This window comes from Felis catus, chromosome A1 (genome assembly GCF_018350175.1).
Source record: "Felis catus isolate Fca126 chromosome A1, F.catus_Fca126_mat1.0, whole genome shotgun sequence".
NCBI lineage: Eukaryota > Metazoa > Chordata > Mammalia > Carnivora > Felidae > Felis > Felis catus.
The window spans coordinates 172,632,594-172,658,713 of NC_058368.1; the positions used below are offsets into that span (position 1 = coordinate 172,632,594).

The following is a 26,120-nucleotide window of genomic DNA, read 5'->3' on the forward strand; positions in this document are numbered from 1 at the left end:
CTAAATCACCCTCATGAAAGAGACAGGACCCTGACCCCAGTCATCCTGCAGATGAAAGAGCTGATCAACATTACCAATGTCACTCTGTTTGATGCTTTCAGTGGCTTCCAGGCCCTTCTCCTCCAAGGTGTTTCCAAATTCCTTCAGCTTATCCAGGATGTGTCCGCAAGGTGTTGGAGAGATCTGGGGCTGCCCAGGCTAGGGCTGGGCCTTCCAAAACCATTGACAGAACCACCAGCAGGACTGGAGGCAATAAGATGAGCCTCATGGCAGTGCCAGAGGGGCACTCTGGATCAGTCGTAGGACAGCATGGGTGAACCTGTACATTTTACAGCTACCTTCTTCCCAGAAGACTCTTCAAGTTGAACATATTGCACCTTTGTCTGGGAAGATAAAGGTATTAAATTACTGTCATGCTATTAGCAGGAGCAAGACTGCACTTATTCTTCTTGTGGCCAGACTCCTCCCATCCTTCCATTCCAAAGATGTCTTCTTCTGCATCCCCTGGGGTGAGATTTATGGCAGTTTACCCACATCCTTTGGGTTGATTGAGGTTTGGGATATACCACTTGCCTAGTTCTGGTGATTCTGGGACAAAGACACTTCTGAAACTTGAGAAGGATGGAAATCAGCTTTCTTTTTTTATTGAATTATGTTTCACATAAAACATTATGTGGTTGAAGTACAAAACATGTTGATTTGATGCATATATGTATTGTAATATGATTATCATTGCGGTGATAGTTGGTACCTCTATCATGTCATATAATTGTTATTTTGTTTTTGTGGTGGGAACAACCAAAGTCTAATCTCTTATCATTTTGGGTGAATATAATGCAATTTTATTGTCTATATGCTATATGCTATGCGTTGGATTTCCAGGATTTATCTGACTACTGGTTGAAGATTTGGACCCTTAAACAAAATCTCTCCTGCTTCCCCATACCCCAGCCCATGGTAACCACTATTTTATTCTTGGTTTTTGTAAGTTTGGCTCTTTCGGATTCCACATGTAGATGATATTATACAGTATTTGTCTTTCATGGTCTAACTTATCTCACTTAGTATAATGCCTTCAAGTTCCATCCATGTTATCACAGATTGCAGGATTTCCTTCTGTCTCATGGCTGATTAATATTCCATTGTATCATGGCACCTGGGTGACTCAGTCGGCTGAGCATCCGACCCTTAGTTTTGGCTCAGGTCATGATCTCAAAGTCGTGGGATTAAGCCCCACATGGGTCTCTGTGCTGAGCGTGGAGTCTGCTTAAGATCTCTCTCTCTCTCTTTCTTTCCCTCTGCCCTCTACCCCCACTCACATTCTCTTCCTCTTTCTCTCTACCTCTCTCTCTCTACAATAAAATAAATAAATAAAAATTTAAAATATTCTATTGTATCTATATACCACAACTTCTTTGTCCATTTATCTGTTGATGGACACTTGGGTTGTTCCCATGTCTTGGCTATTATGAATGGTGCAGTAAGCATAGGAGTGTATTCTTAAAAAGGCATAGAATGGCTGGATGGATTAAAAAAAAACAAAAACAAAAACAAACAAACAAACAAAAAAAAACAAGATCTGACTATATCCTGCCTACAAGAGATTCACCTCAGCTTTAAGGACACACATAGGCTCAAGGTGAAGGAATAGAAAAAGATATTCCATGTAAGTGGAAACCAAAAGAGAACAAGATTAACTATGTTTATAGCAAACAAAATAGACTTAAGCCAAAACTGTAACAAGAGACAAAGAAGGTCATAATATAATGATAAAAAGATCAATTCCTCAGGAACATATAACAGTTGCAAATATATATGTACTCAACATCAGGGCACTTAAATATATTAGGCAAATGCCAACTGATCTGAAAGGAGAAATAGACACTACCCCACTTTCAACAAACGGTAGCTTATTCAGACAGAAAATCAAGAAGGAAACGCTGGATTTGAACTATACTTTAGTACAAATGTACCTAACAAATACATATAGAACATGCCATCCAACAGCAGCAGATGCACATTCTTCTCAAGCACATATGGAACATTCTTCATGATAGAGCATGGTAAGTCACAAACAAGTCTTAGCAAATTTAAGAATACTGAATTGTACCAAGTATCTTTTCCAACTACAATGGCATGAAGCTAGGAATCAGTAACAGGAGGAAAATGAGAAAATTCACAAATATGTGGAAAGGAAACAACACTCCTGAACAAACAATGGATCAAGAAGAAATCAAAAGTAAATAAAAAATAACTTGAAACAAATGAAAATGGAAACAAAATAACCAAAATGTATGGGATGCATTGAAACAAACTCAAAGAGATCACATCCAAATGTTGAAGCTTACATGCAAAACAATAGTAAAAATACACTAAAAAATTCATCTATGAATTGATATCAGTTGACACCAAGGAAGCACTGTTAACTTTGTTAAATATAACAATGGCATTACAGTTATTTTTTTTAAAGATCATATTTTTAAAAGATGTATATATATATATCAAAGTATTTAAAGGTGAAATGGCAAAAATATCTAAGATTGCCTTAAAACACAAAGAAAAAGTGACAAAGCAAATACAGTTTTGGTAATTATTCAGTCTAAAGAATGGGGATATGCAAGTCCACTGTTGAATTTCTGTACTTGCTTATGTTTGTAGATTTTCATAATAATTTAAAAGGAATAAATGGGTGGAAAAATTAGACCTGGTCAAACAACTCTTTGACCCACCACCTACCCACTCTTTTCCAGTTCCAGGGAAGTTCCTAGACAGCTTTTTCCATCTGTGATACTTGGGAACAGAAAAGTGGACAGCAGGCAGCAACAAGCACCCGCACAGAGGGAACTACCAACCTGGGCCTCCCACCTCTCTGTCTGTAGCTCTTCCCATGCTCCTGCTTGGCCTCCATCAGCCCCCAAAGCCTTTCATCAATGGAGAGTCAAGTCACCCCACCTTCTCTGGAGCCTCATCCCTTCCCTGTCCTACCCGAGGCTTCCTCAGGATGTCAGTTGTCAAACCCTTCCCTGCGGAGGCTGTTGAGTAGGGCACCAGCTACAGACAGCAAGAGGGCTAAGGGCTCAGCACCAGCACACACTTACTTAATCTCACCTGTGCCTCCCTGGCTTGCCAGGCACTGGGAAAGGACAATTTGCCCAAATGGGAGGATGCCTGCCCTCTACTGGCCACCAGTCGCTCAGGCCTCCAGCTACCTCCCCTAATCTAAGCAGAAAAAAGAACAGGAAGCAGGCCCAGGAGGACTTGGCCTGGTGGTTGAGGGCTACAGAGAAAGGAAGGAGGAGGAAGGAAGTGCCCTGTGGAACTGGCAGACGGAGAAAGACTTCCAGGTGGGGGCAGGGACATGATGCACAGCAGAGGAGAGCAGAGATTGTTTCTCTGCCTGCCTGCCTTCCAGTCTTGTGTTTATTCTTAAAACAGACCTAGAGCTGATCAAGGGCATGACTCTAACTTTGACAATGGGACACAGATGAGTAAGACCCTCTTTTAGGAGAGGAGCTTCCAGTGGGTGGGAAAGACACTTGCATAAACAGAACTATGCCCAGAGATCAGGGCCATATGGGCCTGGGCATCCAGTGGCTGCCTGCTGTCCACTTTTCTGTTCCCAAGTATCACAGATGGAAAAAGCTGTCTAGGAACTTCCCTGGAACTGGAAAAGAGTGGGTAGGTGGTGGGTCAAAGAGTTGTGTTTGACCAGGTCTAATGTGCTGATGTGCTGTGGGCATCCAGGGGAAGCGCAGGGATAACCCTTCACAGTACAGTAGGCTCTGGAAATCTCCTGTACCTACAGCAGAAGCCAAGAGCCATAGATCCAGAGCTTCCAGGGTAGTGATGAGAAATATCCTCATGATATACACTCATGGGAGGGTACTGAGCCCAAACAGTGAGAATTTCAAAGGGACATTAGGGCAAAATTGCAGGGAGGAGGCTGCAACATCGAGACACTCCAATCTCAGCTTAGGCTGTTTTAAACACCTGAGTAAATTTGAAAATCTAATTGGCTTTATTCAACAATTCATGAATAGGACAGCATCCCATCTAGCAGTCAGAAAGGAATTCTAGGGAGCTACACAAAAATGGAAGGCTTTTACAGGCAGAAGCTTTTACAGGCTTAGGCAAGGGACACTGGGGGGTCAACAAGGGAGGGAGCCAGGTTTTAGTTAGGCCAGGGAAGACTGTGAAGACTGCCCTTAGGATAGCAGTAGCCTGTAGGGAGAGGTGGAGAACACCAAGCACAGTGGAGACAGGCCAGATGACCTGGTGAACTGGCTTTAGAGGATCAGTTGGAAAACACCAAGGCTGAGAGCCCTGGGTGATCATGACTTCAAGGATTATGAGCCTCCAGTATCCTCATAAAGAAGTCTGGACCCTTCCAGGTCATAATGCTCCAGAGAGGCCCAAATCACAGGCAAGTGGACACAGACCCTGCAAGGGCCCAACACAGCACCAGGTGAAAGAGGCCCAGTTACCCTCTAAGGACCCAGTCCTGTTGGAGATCTCCATTTCCCCAGAGAGATCCAACCTGGACAGGTTTGTGATATGATTTGAGAAGATGAGGCAGAGAGAAAACCCCAATGTTGATTTCAAATGGGAGCAACAGTTAGCCAAGTATTTTACACCAATTGTTCCTTTATATAAAGTGGTTTTTCTGCCTTCCTATAAGGCAACTATTTGCTACCACATTATGGAGATGGCTGGATTTTCTCCACATTCAGAAGCAATGTTTGGCATAGTTTGACTTAAAATATGAACTATATAATACACTTGAAATTTAGTTTTAAAGGCATTGGAGCATTTCATATATTTTTACTATAATAAACTGAAGTATGTATGGGAGAGGTATGTACTCCTGTACAGATTTTGAGCTAAATTCAGAAATTTACGTGTATTTATTTTTTTAAGTTTATTTATTTATTTTGAGAGAAAACATGCACACAAGCTGGGGAAGGGCAGAGAGCAAGGGAGAGAGAGAATCCCAAGCAGGCTTTGTGCTGTGCTGAGCACAACATGGGGCTCAATCCCACAACCATGAGTTCATGACCTGAGCTGCAATCAAAAGTCGGACATTCAACCAAGTCAGCCAGGCATCCAAGAAATTTACATGTATTTAATTTTGCCTTCATTTTATAATCAGGGACGGATTGGAAGGTCCAAATTTTCATTACTTCTTCTTAAGTGTTTGCTCTTGGGAGTTCTCGCATCAGAAGAACATAAGAGAAAAGACTCCTCATAATTTCCTTTCTGCCTCATCCCCAAACCCACCAAAAGCAGCAAAGCAAATAAGAAACAGCAACTCCCTATCTTTGATTAAGTGGAGTTAGAGGGAAAACCTGTAACTCCAAACTCTAAAATAAATTAGAAAGACTGATAAGGGCAGAGAACACCAGGCCATCCGGGGAGACCTTCAAGGCAGGGGCAGCACAGGACAAACCCATACAAGTCGATGGCCCACCTAGGAGCAGGGGCAGGGGTGGGGGGACAACAAAACAATCACATTTGATACAGTAGAGTGGAAGGAGACACGGTGCTCAGAGAGATAAGAGACTGCATACAGCAGCAAACCACTACATTGGCTAACATGGGGAACAGAGAAGGGGTCTGGGGGAGGTAACAGCCCCAAAGCTGCAGCTCTTGATCAGCTCAGCAAAAAAGAGGTTGGCAGCCTTAGGCACAAGTACCTGTCTTCCCCATGAGACAGTACAAATACCTTGGCTTCTCCCCAACCCCATCCTTGTGAAAACAGCTAATCCAAGAAGAATTTGACCACAAAATGAATAGGCAAAGAATCTACGGGGGGGGGGGGGGGGAGAACATGGTGGCAGGGACGTAGACAGAGGATAAATAAAGGAGCAAGTGAAGAACATCTCTCCAAAATATTTTAGTGTAGAGGGAAGGAGCCAAGATGTGGAACAGTACAGAAGTTTTTTGTGTGTCTCCTGTCAATGAAATACAGCCATACCATACACTAAACCATCCTGCACACCTAGAAAACTGATCTGAGAATTAACAATCTGCACAACCTGAACCACAGAATTCAGCAGGTATGTGGCATGGAGAGGTGAACTTGGGGAGAGAGAAGGCACAGAGGGTGGGGAGCCACTTTTGCATGCAGAGAGAGGATGGAGACTGGGGGAGAATATGGGAAAAGCACCCATCCCCAAAAGCAGCTGGAGAGAAAGTGGAAAATTGGAAACAGCCACAGGGACTGAACTAAAAAGGCAAAAAGGACAAAGGAGAAAGGAGAGGGTTTAAATTCCATTAAGACTGTAATCAGGGGGAACGCAGAGTCTGAAACTTCGCAGCTCGATACCTGGCGGTGCTCTGGTGGAAAGGGCGAATCCCCAGGAGCAGAGTGGGGTCCGGGAGGTTCTTGGGCCACACGGGGAGAAGCGGTTCCACTGCTGGAAGGACATTTGGTAGAGGCTGTGAGGCCACCTGGGCCCAGCAGACCCCAGAGAATGGCCACATTCGCTGGTGCTGGAACAAGATTGTTGGGGGTTAAGCCTGGTGCCAGATGTGTGTTGTGATTTTCCATAATCCCTGAGGTGCTGCTGCTACACTATCTCGCGAACTTTTTCTGGGGTGGGCTGGCACCTGGCTGCAGTCTCTGGGCATCAGCAGCATCACGGTCCCACAAGTGTTCCTGAGTGCGGCAGGCACCGGGCCATTGCTTGGTGAGATCCTCCGCAGGGGGCAGAGCAGGTCAAAGCCGCAGTGCCTCAGAAATGGGGGGCCAGGGAAGTCAGCCACATCTGAGACAAAACTCAGGAGGGAGGTGCTGCCAGGGGCGTGGTCACAGACAGTGTGGAAGCGGGGAGTGGACAGAAGCCAAAGATGGACGGGTGCGTGATTGCCAATCAGGGAGAACAGAGTTCTGAAACTAGAGACTGGGTAGCTGGGTGACACCATTTCACCACTGCCACACATGTGCATATGCACCTACAAGCGCCACAACAATTCACCCCAGTAGGCTAGCAGTGCCATCTAGTGGAGAACAGAGCCATTACACTAAGCCCCGCCCAACTGGGCCAACCTCACTCTTCAAGAACACAAGTCTCACCGCCTGCTTAGTTTATGGACTATAAAGCACTTTATAGTTTGACTTCTAGGGGAAAACAAAGTAATTTCAGTTGTATTTCAGTCTGTTAGCTGATCCAACTATTCAATTTTCTTTCTTTCTTCTTTTTCTCTTTTTTGTTTCTTTTTCTTGAATACAGAAAGAGAAAAAATTCAATTTATTTTCAATTTTTATTAAAAATATTTTTCTTTGTTTTTTTACCATATGTTTTACTTTTGTATAAATTTTTTTAAAATTCTATTTTGCTTCCATCATTTCATTTTAGTCTACTTCAGTGTATTCATTTTTTCAAATTTTCAAACGATTTCCTTTTTTTTTCTTTTTTTCCCCCTTTTTTCTCTAATCTATCAAGCCACTTTCAACACCCAGACCAAAACACACCTAGGATCTAGCATCATTTATTTTATTTTATGTGTTTGTTTTTAATTTTTTAACTTTAATACTTTTTAAAATTTTTTTAATTTTTTATACCTCATTTATTCCTTTTCTCCATTCAAAATGACAAAACAAAGGAATTCACCCCAAAAGAAAGAGCAGGAAGAAATAACAGCCAGGGACTTAACCAACACAGATACAAGCAAGATGTCTGAACAAGAATTTAGAATCATGATAATAAGAATACTAGCTGGAGTTGAAAATAGATTAGAATTCCTTTCTACAGAGATGAAAGAAGTAAAAACTAGTCAAAATTAAATAAAAAATGCTATAACTGAGCTGCAATCTCGAATGGATGCCGCGGTGGCAAGGATGGATGAGGCAGAACAGAGAATCAGTGATATAGAGGACAAACTTATGGAGAATAATGAAGCAGAAAAAAAGAGGGAGATTAAGGCAAGAGAGCATGATTTAAGAATTAGAGAAATCAGTGACTCATTAAAAAGGAACAACATCAGAACCATAGGGGTCCCAGAAGAGAGAGGAAGAGAGAGAAATAGGGGTAGAAGGGTTATGTGAGCAAATCATAGTGGAAAACTTTCCTAACCTGGGGAAAGACACAGACATCAAAATCCAGGAAGCACAGAGGACTCCCATTAGATTCTACAAAAACCAACCATCAACAGGCATATCATAGTCAAATTCACAAAATACTCAGGCAAGGAGAGAATCATGAAAGCAGCAAGGGAAAAAAAGTTCTTAACCCACAAGGGAAGACAGATCAAGTTTGCAGCAGACCTATCCACAGAAACTTGGAAGGCCAGAAAGGAGTGGCAGGATATATTCAATGTGCTGAATCAGAAAAATATGCAGCCAAGAATTCTTTATCCAGCAAGGCTGTCATTCAAAATAGAAGGAAAGATAAAAAGTTTTCCCGGCAAACAAAAATTAAAGGAGTTTGTGACCACTAAACCAGCCCTGCAAGAAATTTTAAGGGGGACTCTCCGAGGGGAGAAGAGATAGATAGATAGATAGATAGATAGATAGATAGATAGATAGACAGACAGATAGATACCAAAGCAACAAAGATTAGAAAGACCAGAGAATACCACCAGAAACTCCAACTCTACAAACAACATAATGGCAATAAATTCATATCTTTCAGTACTCACTCTAAACGTCAATGGACTCAGTGCTCCAATAAAAAGACATAGGGTAACAGAATGGATAAGAAAACAAGATCCATCTATATGCTGTTTATAAGAGACCCACTGTAGACCTAAAGACACCTTCAGATTGAAAGTAAGGGGATGGAGAACCATCTATCACGCTAATGGTCAACAAAAGAAAGCTGGAGTAGCCATATTTATATATCAAACTTTTTAGACTTTAAAATAAAGCCTGTATCAAGAGATGAAGAAGGGGTCTATCCACCAAGAAGACCTAACAATTGTAAACATTTATGCACCAAATGTGGAAGAACCCAAATATACAAGTCAACTAATCACAAACATAAAGAAGCTCATTGATAGTAATACCATAATAGTAGGAGATTTCAACATCCCACTCACAGCAATGGACAGATTATCTGATCAAAAAATCAACAGGAAAAAATGGCTTTGAATGACACACTAGGCCAGATGGTCTTAACAAATATACTCAGAACATTTCATCCTAAAGCAGCAGAATATACATTCTTCTCCAGTGCACATGGAACATTCTCCAGAATATACCACATACTGGGACACAAATAAGCCCTCAACAAGTACAAAAAGATAGAGATCATATCTTGCATATTTTCAGACCACAATTCTATGAAACTAGAAATCAACAAGAAAAAAATTGGAAAGGTAACAAATACTTGGAGACTAAAGAGCATGCTACTAAAGAATGAATGGGCCAACAAAGAAGTTAAAGAGAAAATTAAAAAGTATATGGAAGCTAATGAAAATGATAACACCACAACCCAAAACCTCTGGGACACAGCAAAGGCAGTCATAAGAGGAAAGTATATAGCAATCCAGGCCTTCCTAAAGAAGGAAGAAGGATCTCAGATACACAACCTAACCTTATGCCTTAAAGAGCTGGAAAAAGAAAAGCAAATAAAACCCAAAACCAGCAGAAGACAGGAAATAATAAAGATTAGAGCAGAAATTAATGCTATTGAAACAAACAAAAAACAGTAGAACAGATCAATGAAACCAGAAGCTGATTCTTTGAAAGAATTAACAAAATTGATAAACCACTACCCAGTTTGATCAAAAAGAAAAAGGAAAGGACCCAAATAAATAAAATCAAGAATGAAAGAGGAGAGATCACAACCAAGATAGCAGAAATAAAAACAATAATAAGAGAATATTATGAGCAATTATATGCCAATAAAATGGGCAATCTGGAAGAAATGGACAAATTCCTAGAAACATATACATTACCAAAACTGAAACAGGAAGAAATAGAAAATTTGAACAGACCTATAACCAGCAAAGAAATCGAATTAGTAATCATAAATCTCCCAAAAAACAAGAGTCCAGGGCCAGATGGCTTTCCAGGGGAATTCTACCAAACATTTAAGGAAGAGTTAACACCTATTCTCTTAAAGGTGTTCCAAAAAACAGAAATGGAGGAAAAGTTCCAAACTATTTCTATGAGGCCAGAATTACCTTGATTCCAAAACCAACAGAGACCCCACTAAAAAGGTGAACTATAGACCAATTTCCCTGATGAACATGGATGCAAAAATCCTCAACAAGATATTAGCCAACTGAATCCAACAATACATTGAAAAAATTATTCACCACGACCAAGTGGGATTTATACCTGGGATGCAGGACTGGTTCAATATCCACAAAACAATTAATGTGATTCATCACATCAATAAAAGAAAGGACAAGAACCATATGATCCTCTCAGTAGATGCAGAGAAGGCATTTGACAAAATACAGCATTCTTTCTTGATAAAAACCCTCAAGAAAGTAGGGATAGAAGGATCATACCTCGAGATCATAAAAGCCATATATGAAAGACCCAATGCTAATATTATCCTCAATGGGGAAAAACTGAAAACTTTCCCCCTAAGATCAGGAACAAGACAGGGATGTCCAGTCTCACCACTGTTATTCAACATAGTATTGGAAGTCTTAGCCTCTGCAATCAATCAGACAACACAAAGAAATAAAAGACATCCAAATTGGCCAGGAGGAGGTCAAACTTTCACTCTTCGCAGATGACATGATACTCTATATGGAAAGCCCTAAAGATTCCACCAAAAAACTTCTAGAACTGATTCATGAATTCAGCAAAGTGGCAGGATATAAAATCCATGCACAGAAATCAGTTGCATTCCTACTCACCAACAATAAAGCAACAGAAAGAGAAATCAAGGAATCGATCCCATTTATAATTGCACCAAAAAACATAAAATACCTAGGAATAAATCTAACCAAAGAGGTGAAAAATCTATACACTGAAAATTATAGAAAGCTTATGAAAGAAATTAAAGAAGACACAAAAAAAATGGAAAAATATTCCATGCTCCTGGATGGGAAGAACAAATATTGTTACAATGCCCATACTACCCAAAGCAATCCACATATTCAATGCAATCCCTATCAAAATAACACCATCATTCTTCACAGAGTTAGAACAAAGAATCCTAAGATTTGTATGGAACCAGAAAAGACCCCGAATAGCCAAAGCGATCTTGAAAAAGAAAACCAAAACAGGAGGCATCACAATCCTGGACTTCAAGCTATACTACAAAGCTGTAATCATCAAGACAGTATGGTACTGGCACAAGAACAGACACTCAGATCAATGGAACAGAATAGAGAACCCAGAAATGGATCCACAAACATATGGCCAACTAATCTTTGACAAAGCAGGAAAGAATATCCAATGGAATAAAGACAGTCTCTTCAGCAAGTGGTGCTGGGAAAACTGACAGCAACATGCAGAAGAATGAACCTGGACCACCTTCTTACACCATAAACAGAAATAAACTCAAAATGGATGAAAGACCTCAATGTAAGACAGGAAGCCATCCAAATCCTCGAGGAGAAAGCAGGCAAAAACCTCTCTGATCCTGGACAGCGCAAATTCTTACTCAACACGTCTCCAAAGGCAAGGGAAACAAAAGCAAAAATGAACTACTGGGACCTCATCAAAATAAAAAGCTTCTGCACAGTGAAGGAAACAATCAGCAAAACTAAAATGCAACTGACAGAATGGGAGAATATGTTGCAAACGACATATCAAATAAAGGGTTGGTATCCAAAATCTATAAAGAACTTATCAAACTCAACACCCAAAAAACAAACAATCCAGTGAAGAAATGGGCAAAAGACATGAATAGACACTTCTCCAAAGAAGACATCCAGATGGCCAAGTGACACATGGAAAAATGCTCAACATCACTCGACATCAGAGAAATACAAATCAAAACCACAATGAGATACCACCTCACACCAGTAAGAATGGCTAACATTAACAACTCAGGCAACAACAGATGTAGGTGAGGCTGCGGAGAGAGAGGATCTCTTTTGCATTGTTGGTGGCAATGCAAGCTGGTGCAGCCACTCTGGAAAACAGTATGGAGGTTCCTCAAAAAAATTAAGAATAGAACTACCTTATGACCCACCAATTGCACTACTAGGTATTTATCCACGGGATACAGGTATGCTGTTTTGAAGGGACATATGCACCCCAATGTTTATAGCAGCACTATCAACAACAGCCAAAGTATGGAAAGAGCCCAATGTCCATCAATGGATGAATGGATAAAGAAGATGTGGTATATATATACAATGGAGTATTACTCGGCAATCAAAAAGAATGAAATCTTGCCATTTGCAACTATGTGGATGGAACTGGAAGGTATTATGCTAAGTGAAATTAGTCAGAGAAAGACAAAAATCATATAACTTTACTCATATGAGGACTTTAAGAGACAAAACAGATGAACATAAGGGAAACAAAAATACAAACAGGGAGGGGGACAAAGCATAAGAGACTCTTAAATATGGAGAACAAACAGAGGGTTACTGGAGAGGTTGTGGGAGGGGGGGATGGACTAAATGGGTAAGGGGCATTAAGGAATCTACTCCTGAAATCATTGTTGCACTATATGCTAACTAGCTTGGATGTAAATTAAAAAGTAAATTTAAAAAATTATCTATAGGGGTGCCTGCATGGCTCAGTTGGTTGAGCATCCAACTCTTGATTTTAGCTCAGGTCATGATCTCACAGTTCATGGGTTCAAGCCCTGTGCTGTCAGTGCAGAGCCTGCTTGGGATTCTCTCCCTCCCTCTCTCTCTGACCTGCTCTCTCTCTCTCTCTCCCTCCCTCTCTAAAAATAAATAAACATTTTAAGAAGAAGAAGAAGAAGAAGAAGAAGAAGAAGAAGAAGAAAGAAAGAAAGAAAGAAAGAAAGAAAGAAAGAAAGAAAGAAAGAAAGAAAGAAAGAAAGAAAGAAAGAAAGAAAGAAAGAAAGAAAGAAAGAAAATGCCCCCTCCATAACCCAAGCTCTGTGAAAAGCTACCTTGGATGTGGAAATCCTCAGCCCTGGAGGACCAGGCTAGAAGCATAGGACATTTCTAACACAAGGTGCTTTCCAAGAAGATTTCTGAAGGGAGGGTGTCATCCTTGTAACTAACTGCAAAGACTTATCTACAGAAAAGAATGTAGCCACATTAGCTTCCTCTCATCTCCCCAGGGGATGTACCACCTCTTGGATAGAAAATGAGAGTGGGCTTTGGAACAGAGGAAAAGAAGTGCCTCAAATTCAAGGCCACCAGTGTGGTTCATCCCAAATCAGAGTCTCTGGAGGCTCTAACAGAGAACTGCTTCCTTCTTCAAGGAGATGGCCAGGGTGAGCCAGATTCCTGGACCCACTGCTCTCTTCCTCCCAGAGCCGCTGATATACAGAAGCGATAACAGTCTGAGCGGTGGTGGCAGAGACCCAGCTTCCTAAGGGCCTAAGGGCATTCCAGCTACACCAGAACAGACTTCCCCACACCATACAGTGGGGTTCTGGAAGCAGCAACATCCAGAGAAATCAACGTGCTTCTGGAGATTCTTCAAGCTTTCCAGGGTCCTATCCTGTAAACACCTTCACCCAGGACTGACCAGGGCAACAAAGTTGTGGACCCACCATGGGAAGGAAGACATTCTTGGAATGGTAAGTAGGGCCCCAAGCCAGTTAACAGGAACATTAAAAGACATGCAATGTGTTGGGGTTTTTTTTTGAATGGGGAGGAATCTAAGCTATTCCTATCACCATGATGTCATCCATTTAATAGATCAGCATGACACCATGTGGGTGAAGGTTGCTGTGCACTAAGTTGTTGCCCAGAGACTGGATATATCTTATGGCATCATGAGGTTATGTGTGCACTCCATCTCCTAAAGTTCATTCACTCATTGTTGCTCACAGGCTTTCAAGGCTCACTTGCTACAATGATGTGCCTCTTTCTCCTGACCCTGAAGATGCACTTTCCTTTTTCTCAAGCTGAACAATGTATCTACATTTCATATAATACTTTGTGTTTGGAGTGGGGGGACCTCTTCTTTTCTCCTCCATCTTGGTAATCCAAGGATGCATGAAACAGCAGCCCTGTGGCAGCCAGCTTCCAAGATGACCCCTAATGGTTCTTCCTTACTGGTATCCATGGTCCCGTGTAGTCCCTTCTCACACTGAACAGTATTGATCTGTGCAACCAATAGGATGCTGCAGAAATGAGAACATGTGACTTCCAAGGCTGGGTCATAAAGGCATTGCATTTCTGCCTTGCTATCACTTGGATCACTTACTTGAGGGAAACCAGCCACCAAGTCAGGAGGACATTCCACTAGCCTTGTGGAGAGGCCCACATGGTGAGGAACCAAAGCTCCTTCCAATAGCCATGTGATGAGCTATCTTGGCTCCATCCTGGGTGAAGATCCTCCAGCCCCATCAAAGCCTTCATATGATGTGGCCCTGAGTGACATCTTGACTACACCTCATGATAGACCCTGGGCCAGAACACCCAGATAAGCTGCTCCAAATTCCTGACCCACAGAGAAATGATGTGAGATAATGTCTATTTTTGTTTTAAGCCACTAAGTTTTAGTGTAATTTGTTACTAAAACAGTCCCTCTTGCCAATTAACTACTCTGAAGAAGCCACCTTCTTACAGGCCAACTTTTAACTGGTGTTATTATTTTTAAATTCTCTGCAGACACACCCCTTATTGCCTGCATCCTGAATAGAAGCTTTCATCACATACCCAATGTGTGGCTACACGGAAGCCACCCTGAATTAACTACTTGTCAAGAAGCCAATGTAATGGGCATTGTGGATATGAGCAATGTAGGATCCCTACTCCCCACAGACTCAGGTCCCTGGGTGTGTGCTCCAAGCCCATTGGAGCTCACATCTCTTGCAGACTACTAGTCCTCTCATCTACTGGCCCCACTTGAAGCCAATAAATAATAGTGGGACTGGGGAGTGTGAGAGTGGGCTGCCCCCTGAAGACTCCCCATCCATACTCTGCCCTAATCTGAATGATTTCCTACCACAACTATGTATTCTCAGGAGTGCAGATGAGACTCTTCCTCATTTCCGGTGAGGCAGAAGAATTCTTCTTATTACTTCAGTTTGACTATTTCTGTCTGCAGAGAATTTAAAAACCGTAACACTGGTCAAAAGTGCAAACATGGAATGCCACTTAGGAAAAATTACTAAAACCTGGAGTTACAACATTATCATACTATTAGAAAATTCTCTCTAGAGCAGTGGGTGGCAGGGGGCTGGAGGGACAAACTTAAGAGTCAGAATGCACTGCAGTGGAGTATTTTTGGCCAACATAATGGTGATGACTTCATTGTTGTTTCCATGATAAATCACTGTATTAGCTGACTTCTGACAGGGTAGGCTATATTAGTTATCACAGTATTTCAGAATGCTCTGGCCTTTAACTCTCTCTTGGCCAAGATCTTGTTAGGACACTTTTGTTTACAAATATCTTACTATATGTGCCAGGCTCTGTGCTGAAGGGAGCAGAATATGCCACCCCCAAAATATGCCTCTTTGGCATAAGGATTATTGAGCTATAGTCCCTTGAAAAACAGCAGGTACAAGAAAGGAACTCTGACCTCCCTTTTACTTCCTGAAAGCAGGAGATAAAACTCCCATGTGAAAGATGGTCTGCCTATACCAGGAGTAGAGAAATGTTATTATCACCAGAAACAGGGAACTGAGGCCAAGAGAAATCTGTACAAATAGATTTTGTTAAAATAATTCTTATCTTTAGTCTTGCCATTTTAGTTACTTTTCCACAATTGCCTCTCTTTGTTCAACCTACTATATAAACACTTAGGCCTGGCCACCTCTGTGGGTCTTCAATTTCCTGTGGTGGTTCCCATGCACATGTGAAAATCTATATACTTTCTCCTATTAATCTGTCCCATGTCAATTTAGTTCTCTGGCTCAGCTGGAGACCCTAAGAGGATGGAGGTAAAGTTTTGCCTCCCTAGAGTACTAAGTTCTTGGTTTATATGTCACAATCCCATGGGACACTACTTTTATCCCCATTCTCTATATGATAAGACTGAGTCCCAGAGAAATCAAGGCCTTTCCTGAGGTCACATAGCCATTAAGTGGTCGAGCTTGGACTGAAATCTAAATGTTTGAGTCCCAAGCCTACAATGTACAGAGGAGTGAGTCACAGATGGCTTCAAAGAAAAAGACACCCTTGGACTGGCCGTTGAATGGTCAGTATAAGTTTATCAGACCCAGGAGGAGTAAAGGAGAGAATATAGTGTTTGAGCACAACAAGGTTGTAAGATGGGGTTGAAAGGTTGAAACCCAGGGTTCAAGGAAAACAGTGCTGAGGATAGAGGCTGCTACAAGCAAAGGCCAGCTCATGAGGGCCCTTAAATACCAGGCTTGGGGACTTGAAACTTACCCTGGGTGGCAGGGGGGGCAGGGCCTCCTGGGTGGTCCTAAGCTGGGGAGACATAGTCAGACTTGGTATTTCAAGACAATCTGGGGACAGCATGGAGGCTGAATTGGAACAGCAGTTCTCAGCATGGGTGTGGATCAGAATCATCCAGGCTGCTTGTAAAACACACCTGGAACCCACACTCAAAAAGTGTGATTCAACAGGGCTGGGAAGAGGCACAGGGATCTGCATTTTAACATTTTCCAAGTGATTCTGATGTGAATCATCACTTGAAGAAACACCAGTAATCCAGAGGGAGAGAAGCAACAAGGAGGCTAATTATGAGGTTGTTGCCAGAGACAAATGATGAGTCCTGGACTCCAACAGTGGTAAGAAAAATGAAAACAGCCTTACTGCTATGGCAGGATAATGTTTTTATAATGTGACCCTTTGTTTTTCTTTTTTCTGGTAATTCATCCCCCAGCTCCTTTCAAATAGCTAGTCCATGATGTGATCATTGCCCCTCGGGAGTGGGATGTGACAGGACAGAAACAAATCTTTCTGGTATGATGTATTGGACATGTTCCAAATAATACAGGAGTTGAGGGTGGGGGTGACAGTTTTAGATGAATCAAGACTGGCCATGAGTTAATAACTGTGGAAGCTGAATGATGGCTGCAAGGGATTCATTATAGAAATCTGTCTACGTTTTTTTTTAGTTTTATTTGAAAATTTTCAAGTATTACTGGATTTGGTTTCAAAAAGGACTTAGGGACAAGGAGAGAAATCTCAGACCTAGCTGAAAAGTTTGCGAAATTCATGAGTAAGAGGAGGTGGGGAGAATTGGCCCAGGAGAAGAGGCTCTGCCTATAGGATACTTCTGGGCCTGAGGGAGAGAAGAACTCATCTGATTTATGTATTTGGGAAGAATACAGTGCATGCTCTGCTCAGCTCTGCTTTTCTTCCTCTTAGGATCTGCCACATCCACTGCCCCTTCAGGGACTCTGGGAGGGAGGCCCACCCAGTCGAGCACTGCCATGACTGGAGGACAGGAAGGTGTCTGCCTAGCTCAGGGGTTCAGTTGCCCACACCGAGCAAATGCTCCACCTTGGTCTTTGTCAGCAATTAGGCAATGTCCTGGCCTTCACCCACCTCTCCTTTGCTTCATTTTGTAGTATGTTTAGAACCCTAGTCAGGAAGACAGTGCCATCTACTGAGGGTCCTCCAGAGACCCCAAAACGAGGGCTTCTGAGGTCTGGAGAAAAGGGAGTGCAAAAGAGGAGGATGGAGGGAAGTGATGCGAGTACACAGGGGCTGGAGTACAGGGCAGAAAACCCAGGGGCAGAGAGGAATATTGCCCTGGGAAGCAGCAACACCTATCATAGAGATGGCTCCGAGGCACGTGTAGGCAAAAAAGTACCTAGCTAATCCCACAGGCAAGAGTGGCCTGCAGCTGGAAGACAGCTGGGGTCTCTAGCAGATGAGTGAGTGAGAACAGGCAGGTCTCAGCAGCAACCAGCAGCACCAATGACATCTCCATGAATGTCTATGTAGACAGATGACATTGAGAACTAGATCCCCAACACACACACACACACACACACACACACACACACACACACATTAGGTAAGGCTCCAGGGCCCCAAAACAACCTCCAGGGAAGGGGTAAAACCCTCAATTAGCTGAGATTAAGTTTCTGCCACTCCAACAGAATGGGAGTTCAAAATAGAAATTAAGTTGAGTTAAAAGAAAACTTTAATTATATTTCTTGCACAGGTGAATTTATGGACAGATTCCTCCTTGCTGGAGTAGATGTTTTGAAGGCAGAATCAACAAGACTTGGAAGTCAGATGGATGATGGGGTGGTGAGGAGGAGAAAGTCTCTCCTCCACTTAAGAGATTTATTTCCCGAACACCCCAGGCTAGTTCAGGTTCTTCAATACTGTCTGCAAAGTTCTCCTGCCTCCCCCCAATGGTCTCCTCTCATGGCCCTGTAACATAGGTTCAACTGTTCTTACCCACTCAATTAATGATTAGGAACAATAACCAATTGCTCTAATAAAGCAACCTACTTAAAGACTTTTTCTATTTACTACCTAGAAAAAAACATATTAGAATTGTACCATTCAGACTGTACTAGAGTCACTGTAACAGTGGGGCTTGTAGGGGTGCCTGGGTGGCTCAGTCGGTTAAGCAGCCGACTTCAGCTCAGGTCATGATCTCGTGGTCCGTGAGTTCAAGCCCCGCGTTGGGCTCTGTGCTGACAGCTCAGAGCCTGGAGCTTGTTTCAGATTCTGTGTCTTCCTCTCTCTGACCCTCCCCTGTTCATGCTCTGTCTCTCCCTGTCTCAAAAATAAATAAAACGTTAAAAAAAAAAAACCAGTGGGGCTTGTAGGGCTTGAGAAAGGTTAGAGCAACACACTTCCCCTTCCAGAGCACCTCATCTAGATGCCCTTTTTCATTCTTCCCTTGTGCCTAGACCCCACCACCCTCATAGAAGGTCCAAATCTCACCCTGGGTTTCAAGACCTTTCACACTGGACCCTAGCTCTCATCCTCTCCAACCTTATTTCTTCTCCTCTAACCCCCCTCTCCCTCTTGGGGGAAGTGGGGAGAGTCAGCCTCAGGCCCTCCTGCCCAAAGGTGCAAGCCCATTCTCAAGTTTAGAGGGAGCTGGATTGAAGGAGAGGGAAGGAAAATTGGCTACCTCCATCAAAAAGTGCTAAGAAAGTCCTTAGTTAGCCTGAGGTACAACTACAGGACTCAAGGGGAGGAAGGGGCCCTGATCCGCTTTCCTCTGGTAGAATCACTTCTTCCCAGAAGCTGGCCAGGATGAGGGTGGTGTGCTGGGTGAGGCTCAGTAACTGCATTGGGGCTGGATGAAGCTGAAGCTGGCTTCCCATCTGTGGAAGGCCCACTGATGCCCAACATCACCTGTGCAGATGGAAACAATGCCAAGGTGGTAATCCACTTTGCACTGCCCTTAGAATTTCCCCTGTCCCCCTCTCCACTCAAGCAATTAGTTAGTTCTGTACCCACCACATTGGGTGGGAAGGAAAGTAAGTCAAGGTAAAACTGGCAAACTATCCTGGATTTTGTATTCCATGCCCAAGCCCTTACAGACCTAAGTGATGAAGCCAGTGGTCTTCAAACTTTTGACTGTTTGAAAGCAGTTTGAAAAATTACACACTCTCTTGCATGGGACCTGCAAAATAAATTGTAACACCCAGCACAAAATGAAAACATAGGTCCCTTACTCAAATCTTATTAAGAATTTCAAGAGGATTGGGGTGTCTGGGTGGTTCAGTTGGTTAAGCGTCTGACTTCAGCCCAGGTCATGATCTCATGGTTCATGGGTTTGAGCCCTGCATCAGGCTCTTGTGCTGACAGCTCAGAGCCTGGAGCCTGCTTCGGATTCTGTGTCTCCCCCTCTCTCTACTCCTCCCCCACTCATGGCTCTGTCTGTCTCTCAAAAATGAATAATCATTAAAAAGAAAAAAAGAGGGGCACCTGGGTGGCGCAGTCGGTTAAGCGTCCGACTTCAGCCAGGTCACGATCTCGTGGTCCGTGAGTTCGAGCCCCGCGTCAGGCTCTGGGCTGATGGCTCGGAGCCTGGAGCCTGTTTCCGATTCTGTGTCTCCCTCTCTCTCTGCCCCTCCCCCGTTCATACTCTGTCTCTCTCCGTCCCCAAAATAAATAAACGTTGAAAAAAAAAAAAAAAAGAAAAGAAAAAAAGAAAAAAAGATGTTCAAGGGAATTAAAGAGTATACTTATCATGATGAGCACTGAGTAATGTACAGAATTGTTGAGTCACTATATTGTACACTGAAACTAATAACACTGTATGTTAACTATACTGGAATTAAAAATCTTAATTTTTAAAAAATTTTAAGAAGACAAAGGCAAGGCATTAAGCCAAGCTTCTCAAGCCCTTCTCAAGGTGGTGCCCTGAGTGGCTACACAGGCTGTGCATCTAGGAAGCTAGTCCTGCTTTCATACACTTTTGAGTTAGCATGTAAAAATATACATATAAATACATAGTTGCAGAAGATGTAGCTCCAGTATACTGTATACTTGATTTAAAAATATTTTCTTCCAAAATGGGCAAAAGACATGAATAGATACTTCTCCAAAGAAGACATCCAGGTGGCCAACAGACACATGAAATGATGCTCAACGTCACTCATCATCAAGCAAACACAAATCAAAGCCACACTGAGACACCACCTCATGCCAGTCAGAGTGGCTAAAATGAACAAATCAGGACTATAGATGCTGGCGAGGATGTGAGGAAACGGGAACCCTCTTACACTGACGGGGGAATGCAAACTGGTACAGCCGATGTGGAAGACAGAGTAGATGTTCCTCAACAAATTAAAAATAGACCTACCCTATGACCCAGCAATAGCACTGCTAGGAATTTACCCAAGGGATACAAGAGTGCCGATGCATAGGGGCACTTGTACCCCAATGTTTATAGCAGCACTCTCAACAATAGCCAAATTATGGAAAGAGCCTAAATGTCCATCAACAGATGAATGGATAAAGAAGATGTGGTTTATATATACAATAGAATGCTACCTGGCAATGAGAAAGAATGAAATATGGCCATTTGCAGCAACATGGATGGAACTGGAGGGTATTATGCTAAGTGAAATAAGTCAGTCAGAGAAAGATACCATATGTTTTCACTCATGTGGATCTTGAGAAACTTAACAGAAGACCATGGGGAAGGGTAAGGGGGAAAAAAAGTTACAGAGAGGGAGGGAGACAAACCATAAGAGACTCTTAAATGCAGAGAACAAACTGAGGGTTGATGGGGGTTGGGGGAGAGGGGAAACTGCGTGATGGGCATTGAGGAGGGCACTTGTTGGGATGAGCACTGGGTGTTGTATGGAAACCAATTTGACAATAAATTATATTAAAAATAAGTAATAACATAACATAATATAATATGACATAAAAAATATTTTCTTCCAGTTCTCAGAGCAGCAAAAAAGTTAATTTAAATTTTTTTAACGTTTATTTAATTTTGAGACAGGGAGAGACAGCATGAATGGAGGAAGGTCAGAGAGAGAGGGAGACACAGAATCTGAAACAGGCTCCAGGCTCTGAGCTGTCCGCACAGAGCCCGAAGCGGGGCTCGAACTCACGGACTGCGAGATCATGACCTGAGCCGAAGTCGGATGCTTAACTGACTGAGCCACCCAGGCGCCCGGCAAAAAAGTTAATTTAATGTATGAGAAATGTTTGTCCTGACAGCTCATCTCTGTTGAATGGACAAACAAACTATGGTACTTCCACTCAGTGGACTACCACTCAGCAGTAAGAATGGATGGGCTATGGTTACACACCACAACATAGATGAGTCACAAAGTAATTATGCTGAGGAAGAGAACTCAGGCAAAACAATTCATACTATATGAAATGTAAAATATCCATAGAAACAGAAAGCAGATCAGCAGTTGCCTGGGAAGAGGGGATGGATTAGAATCAGGTGGAGCCATATGGCTAACATCTCACCAAGGGAACGTGAAGTGAAAATGATGTATAGTCATTTCTGGGTATTGCTCATAAAAACATCCCATGCAACCCTCACTCTGTCTTCTTCCCCATCCTCTAGTTGAATGGAGAGAACCTAGATGAAGGGACAGCCACAAGATAGGAGGAGACTGGATTCCTGAATAAGTGCATGAAGCAAATCCCCTTTGACTGGCATTGGACTATAACATGAAAAATAACTAAACTATTATGGTGTTAAACCCCTAACATGTTGGGATTGTTGGTCACAGCCAGAGGCCAACCCTAACTAACACATAATCCAACGCAATCTCTACCAGAAGATAGCTAGCCAGTCTTTTCAAAGTAAGGTTCCACCCCAGGGGCTTAGGCTGGTTTCTTGACTGGCAGACTCAGCACTGATAGTGGCGAGGCTAGCTGTGGGAGGGAGCAGTCCATGTTGCTGGGCCAATTTTGTCATAAACCCACTGAGAAAATCCCAAAATGGCTAGGAAGGGGGACTGCCTGATAGTCACAGAAGGTGTCATACTGCCCACCAGGTAAAAGAGGTTCTTCCATAGTGAGGTCCTTTTGGTGAATGTCTACCTGAGACACAAATCACTTAATGCTCTGAAGCCACTCTGGGTAGTTTATGCACATTTGTCTTGCTCAAAACTTACTATCACTAACCTTCAGTCTGTTTCCATTCAAGTTTCTGACCAATAGACTAAACCATTATCCAATGCCCAGGAATTGGGCCTGTACTTCAGGGCTTCCGGGCACATTTCCCTTTCCTAGGTCCCTTAGGCTCTCTTGGAGGAAGTCTGGGTGAAGCCAGCACACTGTGCAGAGCCATCTATAAAATGGGCTTTAGATTTTTCTTCCTCAGTCAACTTATATCGTAAACAATTCCCCATGAGACATGAATATCAGTAACAGGAGAGGAATGTAAACAACTTGCTCAGACAACCTACTGCACTTGTGCCTTTAGGGCTTGCTTGGACCCAGGCCATATATGCCACTCCTCTTGGTAATAGAGTACTGCTGGCCACCCCTGACTTTATGCCTGGGTAGATCAGATAACATGGTACCTTAGGTCACCTGGTAACCTGGTATGCCACGGTCAGACAACCAGTTTCACCAGACTCCTGGAGCAAGTCAGGAGCATCTCAAAAGGAGATGCTACTTGCCAAAGGAGGGCATAACTTTGTTCCAAAATTCAATGCCTGAATATAAAGACCAAAGGCAGAACTACTTACTCTTCAGCCTGATCCAGTAAAACCTTCTCTCTTCGTATGGTCCCCCCTAAAGTTGACAGCTTTCAAGTGACCCCGTAATAAGTAAAAGTAATATACCTAAATACAGTATATTTTGCCACACATGTCTAAAGAAGCCCACCAAGTATAGTACCTCTTTTATTAGTGATAGGGAGTGTGATGTACAGCAACTTGTCCTTAATTTTATAGGGAATATCTCAACACACCCCAGACCCCTGGATAGTGCACTGAGTGGACAGACCACTGTATATTTGTGAGATTTATTATCTGCCTTCTAGCACAAACATCATGCTTACCAAGTCATCTAGGGTATCTCCTACCTCCTGTTCTCAAGGCCCATCAGAATGATGTCATCAGTGTCACAGTAGATTACCCTGATAGCCAATGGAATGGTGATTTGGTCAAAAATTCCTGTAAAGTAAGTGTGTTCAGAAAGTGACATATTCCTGAAGCAAAACAGTAAAGGTTTACTGCTGCCCCTGCCAGAGGAACACAAACTATTCCTGAGGTTTGGTATAGAAGAAAAAGCACTTACTAGACCTACAGTTGTCTATTAGAGGCCAACAACTGCACCCACATGATCCAAGAATGACCACTCTGAAAAAGTGCCTGCAACTGGAGTCCTTACCAGAATAAGTTTGCCATAATGCTCTGTAATTCTTCAAGACAATCTATCTTCTCCATCAATAAGGAAAATGTGGCACATGAAAAATACATGTAAAAAAGTATAAAAAGACATACATACACATATATATGTGTGTGTATATATATATACATATATATGTATATATATATATATATATATATATATACGCACACACACATATATATAAAGGAATATTATTCAACCTTAAAAAAGAAAAACATCCTGGGGTGTCTAAGTCAATTAAGCACCCAACTCTTGATTTTGGCTCAGGTCATGATCTCATGGTTCCTGAGTTCCAGCCCCAGAGCGGGCTCTGTGCTCGCTCGCTCTCTCTCTCTCTCTCTCTCTCTCTGTCAATAAATAAACTTTAAAAAGAAGGAGGAGGATGAAGAGGAGAAAATCCTACCATTTGCAACAACATGGATGAACCTGAAGGACATTTTGCAAAGTGAAATAAGCCAGTCACAAAAAGACAAATATTGCATGATCTCACTTATATGTGGAGTATTAAAAAAAAAAAAAAAAAAAAAAAAAAGCTGAACTCATAACAGAAAGTAGGATAGTGGTTACCAGAGGCTGGGGTGTGGAGAAAAAGGGATTTTTTTTTTTTAAGGTGGAATGGTGGTTTCCAGGGGCTGCTGTGGGAGGGGAGAATAAGGAGTAATTATTTAACAAGTATGGAGTTTCACTTTTGCAAGATGAAAAGAGTTCTGGAGATGGATGGTGGTAATGGTTGCATACAATATGAATGTACTTAATACCACTGAACTATATGCTTAAAAATGGCTAAGATTAGGGGGTGTCTGGGTGGCTCAGTTGGTTAAGTGTCCAACTTCAGTTCAGGTCATGATCTCACCATCAGTGAGTTCGAGCCCTGTGTCTGGCACTGTGCTGACAGCTCAGAGCCTGTGGCATGCCTCAGATTCTATGTCTCCCTCTCTCTGCCCCTCCCCTGCTCACTCTCTCTCTCTCTCTCTCAAAAATAAAACACTTTAAAAAAATTTTTAATGGCTAAGATCATTAAGTTTTATGTTGGGCATATTTTGCCACAATAAAAATAAATAAATGGGGGAGAAAAAGAGTATCTAGCTTCTATTCTGTCCAAACTAAGAGGTCATGTTGATGCAGTGGGAATCACCCTGAAATCCTTCAAATCTTTGATGATGGCACTAATCCCCATAATGAGATGAAGTCTTTTTCTTTTTTCTTTTTCATTTTTTTGGGGCAGAGAGTGAAGAAGGGCAGAAGGAGAGAAAAAGAGAATCCCAAGCAGGCTCCACGTCCAGCGCAGAGCATGAGGCAGGGGCTTGATCCAGACCCTGGGACTGTGACCTGAGCAGAAATCAAGAGTCAGACGCTCAAATGACTGAGCCACCTGGCCACCTAAGATGAAGTATTTTTCGTTTAGGTTCCTGGCACTTAAGGAAAGCTCCAAGGCCATGTAGCACTGCTTCTCAAAATAGCCCTTGCTCCCATTTAATTAGGCTAATGTCATTATTCCGTCTTCTTAGTGATACCAAGAGCAACTCTACATATAACCACTACATAGTTGCAAGGTACCACTGGCCCTGGCATGAGAAAGATTGCACTCAAAACTTTTTCTAAAAATGTGCACCATGTGCATATCTCATATATTCAAAAAAGTAGGGAAAACTCATTTTAACAATTAAATACATAATTATTACATTTTTAAATGCTCCTTTGTGTACCACTCAAAATCCTCTCCTGCACACAACTTTTGGGAAAACACTGACCTAGTATGTGCCCCAGTCATTTTCATCTCATCACACTGGTTGTAACTGTGTATTTAACTATCCACTTTCCCCACCAGACTGGGGACAGGAGTGGGGTCTGAGCTCTGCTATCCCAAGCAACGAACGCTGGACTCCTAGTTGACCATACGTTGCAAACAAAAGACCCAGACCATTCCCTCGTCCCTTTCACCTCAAACTATCCACGGGCCCATGAATTCCGGCTGGCTGATGTTGAGCAGCCACTTCGCCTTTTTTGGCCTCGATTTTTCTCCGCTGCAAAATGGGAACGACCATACCTGCCTCCTCGTGTGAGGAGCGACTCTGCAAGGAGTCAGATGGTGGGTGTGAAAGTACTCTAGAAAATAATTAATTCACTCATCCATTTAGCAGGCAGTTATTACAGGCCCGGGGCGGTACAGCACGGTTACCACAGCAACCACCCTTCCCTGGCACAGGTCGCATCCCGGGAGTCCACCAGTTTCTCACTCTTACAGAACTTCAGGTGGTGACCTTATTCAAAATGGCGCAGGCAGCCTCGGGGGCTAGTGCGGCGGCGCG

At 42.6% G+C, this 26,120-nt stretch overlaps 1 pseudogene; it reads right to left on the minus strand.

The window, feature by feature from the left end:
- Positions 1–26,058, minus strand: LOC102900222 (annotated as a pseudogene).
- Positions 26,059–26,120: the final 62 nt, after the last annotated feature.